Genomic DNA, 9,330 nt, shown 5'->3' on the forward strand with positions numbered 1-9,330 from the left:
CTTTCACTGTCGTCATCTTCTTCTTGAGTTGCTTTAGTAGAAAGCTACGTTTTTACGGCGGGCAAAAGAAAGGTTGCCCCAAGGGAAAACTTTTGCTAGTACCCTTGGAAGAATTTGTATTCTCAGAAGTGGGTAATAAAGTAGAAGAGCCAATAATGCAGAATCCAGAACTCTTTCAGATTTACAGATTAACAGAGTTGGAAAAGGGACCTTATAGGTCATCTAGTCCAACCCCCCCCACCCCATTCAGCATGAGACCTTACATCATTTCTGATAAATGTGTTTCCTGGGGGAATTTGGGGAGTTGAAGGCCACACATCTTGAAGTTGCTGTGGTTGAGAAACACAGCTTTAGAACATCTGGGGAGGGTGAAGGTTTATGTCAGGTTTCGAGGTCGTCTCAAATAAATTGCATTTCAAACAAAGTCTTTGAAGAAAAACTCCTATTTATTAAGCACGACATTCTAATCCGACTCCATAGAAGCCAACACTGACTTCCAGACCCAAAACCCTCCCTTTCCGTTCTCCACTCCCCTGCACTCATTGGCCATCTTCCAAGTCATTCCACCCCTAATCTACTGCTCCAGCTCAAAGGAATTTCCCCCCTCCCATCCCATCTCCTAGGGGATATTATCTCCAGGGAAAATAAGTAGGTGAAAAGTCAAATGTTCCTTTCCAGACACCTCCGCTTCTCCTTCTTATGTCAGCACTAGAGTAAATGCAGCTTGAAGTGCTGACAGTTTATTTATTTATTTAATTATTATTTAAACTTGTATGCTGCCCTATCTCCGAAGGACTCAGGGTGGCTCACAACAAGAAAAACAAGCAAAATCAATGTTAAAAATACCCAATAAGATTATAAAAAGACCATTAAAACTCCCCTTTAAAATCCCTTCAGTCCAAACCAGCCAGGCGAAATAACCATGTTTTAAGGTCACGGCGGAAAGAGCGAAGGTCAGGGGCCACCCGGAGCTCCAGGGGGAGCTGATTCCACAGGGCAGGTGCGCCCACAGAGAAGGCTCTCCCCCTAGGAGTGGCCAGCCGACATTGTCTGGCCGACGGCACCCCAAGGAGGCCCTCTCTGTGAGAACGCACCGGGCGACGGGGAGCTGTCACTGGCTGCAGATGGTCCGTCAAATACCCCGGGCCTAAGCCATGTAGGGCTTTATAGGTAATTACCAGCACCTTGAATCTCAGCCGGAGGGCAACCGGTAGCCAATGCAGGTCCCGCAGGAGAGGTGTAACATTTGTAAAAATAATAAAGGCAGGATATAAATAGAATAAATAAAATTTCCAGCCTCCTTCCCAGCTTCCCTTTGCAACGGAACCAGATCGGAGAAATCTGTGCTTCATTAAAGGCAGCAATACAGATCCCCGAGAAATCACTAGCAGATTCATTATTAGCATCAAAGGGGTAGGACCGTTCTGCTTGGAATAAGAGATGATTACTCGGGCGAGGATAATATACTCAACGTTGCCCTTGCGCGGCAAGCTGGAGTATCAAAAAGGAAGGTGTTCCCCTCCGTGCAACTCTGACTTATTCTCGCAAAAGCATTAAAAATGTATTATAGAGACAGAGGCAGCCCTACTGTGCATGTCCAATTTAAACAATATCTCAGGTCTCTTAGGAATCACCACGATTTAGCAGATTAAACAAGACCTGTGTAAAACACCAAGTTCAATTTTTCTAAACGCTACCAGTTTGTGGAGTCCTTACAATGAGCCAAGGGTTTGTGCAGAAGGCTTTTGAACCGAGCCTGGAAACAAAGTAGGAAAAGGTTGAATTTGTTGAGAAACTACCATCTCGTTATAGAATCTAGACCTGATCTAGACCTAGAGAATCTTCTAGAACAACGGTCACCAACTGGTGGTCCACGAGAATATTTTGGTGGTCCGCAGAAAAATTACTTGCATTTTTTATATTGCACTAAATCAGGGGTCCTCAAACTATGGTCCCTGGGCCGGATACGTGCAATGAACATTTGTGTTGCTGCAGAGCGTCTCCCCCTTCGGGGTCTTTTTGTGTGGGTCGGAGGGGGGCAGAAATTCTGACTTGGGGTCTGCTTCGGCCTCCTGGTGTGGGGCTTTGGGCGAAGGCTGGAGGAAAGCGCCACTGGTGGCAAAGAGCCGGAGAGCCTCGTTCCAGTGGGACTGCGTCATGGCCTGGAACTGGCTGACCATCTCAGCCCACTGAGCTTTCAGGCGCCGGTACCTGGCCTTGCACTCCCGCAGGTCTTCCCTCTGCTTGGAAAGCCTATGCTCCTAGTCCTCAGTGAGGTGCTTCTGCTGAGCCTTCTTCTTGGCCAGATTGAATTTGAACTGAGCTGTTTTGCCCACTCTGTCTCGTGGTGGCTGCTTAGCTCCAACAACTGCTTCCTGTTGGGGCCTTAAGGAGCCAGGGCAGGGAGGCAAGGAGTGACTGGGAGGGGTGAGTAGAGGCTGGCGAGGTGCCTTTGATGTGAGTGACATCGAGTTGGCCATGCCCACTCAGTCACATGACCACCTAGCCACGCCCACCCTGCCGGTCATTAGGCAGATCATATTAGTGGTCCGTGGGATTTTAAATTATGAATTTAGTGGTCCCTGAGGTCCGAAAAGTTAGTGAACCTTGTTCTAGACCTAGAGAGTCTAGATTGGATCAGCAGTCTAGAACGGTTACTTCCTAACCATCTTGATTGGCAGCTCTGTGGAGAACACATTGCTCTAATCCAATCTAGGACATTTTAAGGAGTGAGCAAGTGATAAGGGAAGCTAGAATGGAGATCTGTTTCTAAACATTGTGGTGAGCCACGATTTGTTTAAGCTTTGTTGAGCCTACCGCAGTTAGCTTCTTTCACATGCATAAACCACGATCGCAAATGTTCACAGCTGCGTCCACAAATCACACCACCCAAAACTGTGGGAGGATGTTGTCTCTGCCAGCTTTAGCAACTCCTCAAAGGTAGCTTGTTTTCTCAAAATGGGCTCGTTTTCTTCCAAGGTGGAGTACAAATTCTAAAATGTTGGTTTTTCAAGGCACGGTCATATCTGACAAATCAATTCCTCGCTATTCAGTTGAGCTTCTTTGATTGACTGATTGATAGACAGACAGACAGACATCCTAGAATCCCATCTGTCTCAGATATAAGACTGATACGGAGGCTGTCTCAAGACAGGCGTAGCTAAAATATATCATTATTCATCATTAGACTTTCATACTGTTTATCCCAGCTGGTGATCTGTACAATTCACGAGGGCCTTTTAAAATAGAAAACCGTCATGTTACAACCTGAACAAGGATGTTAGGAAACCTATTTTAATTTCTGAGAATTCTTTGATGGCACGCCTATCGAAACAATTCCTTAATTTTGGACGACTGAGTAAGCATCCATTGGCCAAGATTTCAAAGACTCCAAGTTTTGGTTGAGGATCAAATTAGAGTTGGGAAGAATTACAACCCTATGAATGGCTGTGATGCTTCCGCATTATTTATTTGAATGTCTCACGAGAGCCGAGTTTCTCAACCTTGGCAACTTGAAGCAGGGTGAACTTCAACTCCCAGAATTCCCAAGCCACCCAAAATGGGAATTCTTGGAGTTGAGGTTCATCACTCTTCGCGTTGCCAAGGTTAAGAAATACTGCCCTAAAATCACGTATTTTTTTTCTTTTGATTGTTAACTCCAGAAGCCATCCAGAGTCATACTGAAATTGGGTGATCTTTTAAATTGATTGAATGAATGAATGAGATCAGAACCAATGTAAGAAATGCAATAACCATCCTTCAGAAGGTTCCTGGTTTGATATCATCCCAGGTTTGTGTCTTCCTACCTTCTTTTGGTAAGGTTTAAAAGTTAAGTTCTACACGTTCTCCAGATCTTGTTGACAATTAGCCTACTGCCTCCATCCAATACCAAATGTCACTTGTACTTAAACATCACTTCTCCAAGCTGGCATTCCCCAGATGTGCTGGATTGCAAATCCCATGATTTTCTGATTCGGGAAGAACATGCCATTTCATGAAGAATGAGATTTGACAGATTAAACCAAGGTGTCCAGTATTTGGTTCTTTACTTTTTTGTTCAAGCGATTTTGGAAGTTCAAGGCAGGGGGTCTAAAGTCCTTTTGTGGTCCTCAGTGGTGGCTTTAGTATATTTTGCACCGGGCATGAACTCACAGCTGGCAGTCACCTCACGGTGTCCAGGCGGCTTCAGAAGCTCCTTTGTCTACACTCCTGAACTTTGCTGAACTTCATGGCTACACAAACATGTTGATAAAAAAAACTAAAGGCACTGACTCACCGGACCTTAAAACTACTCTACGCAACTTTGCGTGTCAAGTTAGATGAAGGGCAGGCAGAGGTAAAGAGATTACATATCTATTATCTGTTTATTTTATGCATACATACCAAAGGATTGCAATCATGCCAAGTAGCAGTCTTGATGAGACTGCCTACGGAATGAGAGAAAGGATATTAGAGAAAGTAATATCACATAGTGGTTGCAACATCTTGGAAGGAACTCTGTTAATCTTTTGTGAAGTCTGAAAAAAAAATACCTACAATCACAATAATAATGATATAATAAAAACCTATGAAGGAGGATATTGGTTTCAAGGAACATCTTATCCATGCTGAATCTTCATTATTCCAACTCATGGAGAAGATATAATTCCAGAGCTGACGTTTGTCCTTCTTCTGGTTTTGAAAGAATGTTTTTATTTATACTCATAATTTCTTCATCCCAACATTCCATCTAGGATAGTGGTGGGTTTTAAATTTTTTTTATTACCGGTTCTGTGGGCATGGCTTGGTGGGTATGGCATGGCTTGGTGGGGGTGGCTTGGTGGCGTGTCAGGGGAAGGATACTATAAAATCTCCACTTCCACCCCACTCCAGGGGAAGGATACTGTAAAATCCCCATTTCCTCCTGATCAGCTGGGACTCGGGAGGCAGAGAATAGTTGGGGGCGGGGCCAGTCAGAATTTTTACTACCAGTTCTCCGAACTACTCAAAATTTCTGCTACTGGCTCTTCAGAACTGGTCAGAACTTGCTGAAACCCACCTCTGATCTAGGAACTATATTTGTCAAGTATAACTAGATAATTAGCGGTTCTAATTCTATTAGCTCTCTTAAAAATGTCTCAAAATGGTGTTAGACCTAGGACCAATATATTATTTGTCTTTTGTGCAATTCTTCCTTTAGCTAAACCATGACACAGATTGCTAGAAATTCTTCAGACTGTTGGGTATCATCCTAAACTGGGTGTCTGGGATATGTAGTATCTGTGACGCACAAAGAAATTGTACAGTTGCAGCTTCCATCTTGCCTTTTTTGACCTTTGCCTGACTTTCAGTGTCTCTTCCTGGATAAGATTCCCATTTGGTCAACTTCTCTTGACTTCCATTACGACCTAAAATTTGCTGGAGGAAGAACATAAACGTAATAAATAAATAATCTATTCTCCACTTACAAATTCTGCAGCAATGGTGGCTGTACAATTAACTTTAGAAACCTGATTTTTTTTAAAAAAAAAAAAACATCCTATTTTTCAAGGAGATTTGAATGTGTTTTTAGCTGCATTTATGATTTCAGATCTACTAAGAAGTAAATTTGTGCCAAAGCTGTCTTTATCCCAGTTTTAGCTCCTGCATTTGGTGGTGTTTTCGAAAAACTGTATTATGCGTCTTTACTTTATCCGAAAAGACATCTACAAATATTACAAAAGTTAGCCTTTATATTATAGTGGAATATAAATTTAGAAATTATAGGCGTTCACAGAAGGCAAGAAAGAATGATGACATGTCCTACCACAAAAATTGCGTTGCTAAATAGTTGTTGGATGATATTTCTTCATGGGTAACTTAGCAGGTTATCTATCTTTCACCAGAACATCTACCCAAGTGCCAATAAACAATGTACTATTTCTAAATCTCAGTAGAAATACCTACTGTCCAGAAGCAGATGTTCTCAACTCATTTCATCTCTAAACAAGACCTTCAACCGGTTCATTCTTTGGGTTCATCTCATCACACAAAGTTCTTCCTTCTATTCAAAACAATTTGTGCCTCTCTTGGGGTCTTCAAGATAGATAGGTCTACAGTTCCAACACCTCGAGAAGGAGTTGCCTCTTGGAAAAAGCACCTTTGGCACAAGCATGACCTGGATGACTGAGAATCTCCATAGATATTTGGAGAAGGACAATTCAAACTTGCAGAAAACTGGGCTAAAACATAGGACTTTCCTCCTTTTTTGACCCCCTCTCCCTGAGTTTTGTGATCTGGTGTCCATCTTTATTTTTTCTGCATCCAAATTGTACTCACCTGTACTCACCAGAGAAATAATTTTATGGGAATAACTAAGATGTACTTATAACATACATACATAAGGGGTGTGGTGGCTCAGTGGCTAAGACGCTGAGCTTGTCGATCGAAAGGTCGGCAGTTCAGCGGTTCAAATCCCTAGTGCTGCGTAACGGGGTGAGCTCCCGTGACTTGTCCCAGCTTCTGCCAACCTAGCAGTTCGAAAGCACGTAAAAAACAATGCAAGTAGAAAAATAGGGACCCCCTTTGGTGGGAAGGGAACAGCGATCCGTGCGCCTTTGGCATTGAGTCATGCCAACCACATGACCATGGAGACGTCTTTGGACAGCGCTGGCTCTTCGGCTTTGAAACGGAGATGAGCACCGCCCCCTAGAGTCTGGAACGACTAGCACATACGTGCGAGGGGAACCTTTACCTTTACCTACTTATAACTTTGCAAACATAGCTGCACCTTAAAAGTATTTATTTACTTACATATCGCTATAGAGTCCATCAATTCTTGGCCAAACCTGTCTGGAGTGGTTAGCACCATCACAAGCAGGAAACATAGCAAAACACCCTTACAGCCAAAAATGGAACACACAATAACTTTCATAAGCATAACTCTAAAATCTACAGGAGAAGGGCGAGCTTTCAAAAATCCATAGGGGACTAATCAAAGGAGAGAATCCACCTAGAACTAAGGAGAAATTTCCTGACAGAACCATTAATCAGTAAAACGGTTTGCCTTCAGAATTTGTGGGTGCTCCATCACCGGAAGTTTTTAAGAAGAGATAGGACAGCCGTTTCTCTGAAATGGTCTAGGGTCTCCTGCTTGATCCGGGAGTTGGACTAGAAGACCTCCAAGGTCCCTTCCAACTCTCTTATTCCGTTATTCATGGAGTTTATTTATTTATTTATTTATTTACATTCCTCCCTCTCTGGGTACACTGAGAATATATCTGCTGAAAAACAACTCCGCATTGGCGATAGGAAGGGCATCTGGCCAGTAAACACTCAGCTCTATTCAGTTGCCCAGACTTCATCCCGCAAGGGATTATGGGGTCATTAAAAGAGGATGATTGAGTTTAGCAATAGCACTTATATTTATTTTATTTTTTTATTTTATTATTCATATTTCTATGCCGCCCACTCTCCGAGGACTCTGGGTGGCTTACACCAAAGACAGTATACTAAATAGCATATTGCCCCCCAACAATCTGGGTCCTCATTTTACCCACCTCGGAAGGATGGAAGGCTGAGTCAACCTTGAGCCGGTGAGATTTGATCCGCTGATCTGCTGAACTAGCAATCAGCTGAAGTAGCTGCAGTACTGCACTCTAACCACTGCGCCACCTTGGCTCCCGCTGTATACCGCTTTACAGTGCTTTTACAGCCCTCTCTAAGCAGTTTACAGAGTCAGCATATTGTCCCCAACAATTTGGCTCCTCATTTTACCCACCTCGGAAGGATGAAGGCTGAGTCAACTTTGAGCCTGGCGAGATTTGAACTGCCAAATTGCAGGCACAGTCAGCAGAAATAGCCTGCAGTACTGCGCTCTCACCACTGCGCCACCACAGCTTTAAAATGCAGAAGGATCCCACAATGTAAGTTCCTGAGTTTCCTAATTAATATCTGTCTTGAGACATTTTCCTGGGCAAGTTTCATGGAAATGAATTGGACCAAGAGAAGAGCAAAATGCTTCTACAGGAAGAGAAAAAAAACCCCCAACCCTTAAGCTTAAATCTCTCTTCATTTTGTTATGATAAATGGGCCATTCTCAGATAGTCTTGTTTTATTCAGAACGTTTATTGCTGAGTGATATCAAGGGATATTAGCTTACTGTACTAGACGCAAAAGGAATGACATTTAGCAATTTGTTGTGCTCAAAAGGTAAGATTTTATAGTAGCAGAGGTATTTCCGACTTTAGCCTGGCTGGATGCAGCCATTTTCAATTAAACAGGGATGTTGGAATAAAACTTCAAATTCTTTGCTGGTTGAATGAGTGAGAAGGATCAGCTGATGCTCTCTTCCATGCCCTCCAGCTGGATCGATATTTTCCTAATAAGTCAGGAATTTCTACTTTGCATCGCACAAACTTTCCTGACCCAGAGCTCTTAACTCATCATTCTTTGACCTTTCTTCTGGCATGAACTCACCTGACCGCAGCTGACAGTGTCCCAGTCTGTCCCTCCCACTTTCCACCTGGAAGATGGCAGAGATCCAAGAAGGGTAAAGGGCCAGGAACTGACCAAATGAGCATGTTTTGCTAGAGTTAACTGCACACAATGTTTTTTCAATGCAGGCTGCAGTAATATTGCTCCCTGAGTAATATTGGTTTCTAGTTTTAATTAATGTATTATTTGTTTCCTGCTTTTATTATTTTTATTAAGAAAGTGGTGAATATATCCATCACACTTTCCCCCCCCCGTCCTATTTTCCCCACAACAACAACCCTGTGAGGTAGGCTGCACTGAGAGAGATGGACTGGCCCAAAGTCAGCCAGTCAGCTTTCATGGCTAAAGCGGGACTAGAACTCACAATCTTTTGGCGATTGACCCAAGTTGCCCAGTCAACTTTAATGGTTAAGGCGGGACTAGAACTTACTGCCTCTTGGTGATTGGCCAAGCCCATCCAGTCAGCTTTCATGGCTAAGGCGGGACTAGAACTCACCATTTCTTGGTGATTGGCTCAAGATCACCCAGCTGGTTTTCATTGCTAAGGAGGGACTAGAACTCACCATCACTTGGCAATTGGCCCAAGGTCACCCAGTTAACTTTAATGGTTAAGGCGGGACTAGAACTCATTATCTCTTGGCGATTGGCCCAAGGTCACCCAATCAACTTTAATGGTTAAGGCGGGTCTAGAACTCACCATCTCTTGGCGATTGGCCCAAGGTCATCCAGTCAACTTTAATGGTTAAGACAGGACTAGAACTCACCAACTCTTGGCGATTGGCCCAAGGTCATCCAGCTGGCTTTCATGACTAAGGTGGGACTCGAACTCACAGTGTCCCCATTTCTAGCCAGGCGCCTTAACCGCTAGACTAAAAT

This window comes from Pituophis catenifer, unplaced genomic scaffold, assembly GCF_029215685.1.
Source record: "Pituophis catenifer annectens isolate HBS135680 unplaced genomic scaffold, rPitCat1.0.hap2 SCAF_16, whole genome shotgun sequence".
NCBI classification, from domain to species: Eukaryota; Metazoa; Chordata; class Lepidosauria; order Squamata; family Colubridae; genus Pituophis; species Pituophis catenifer.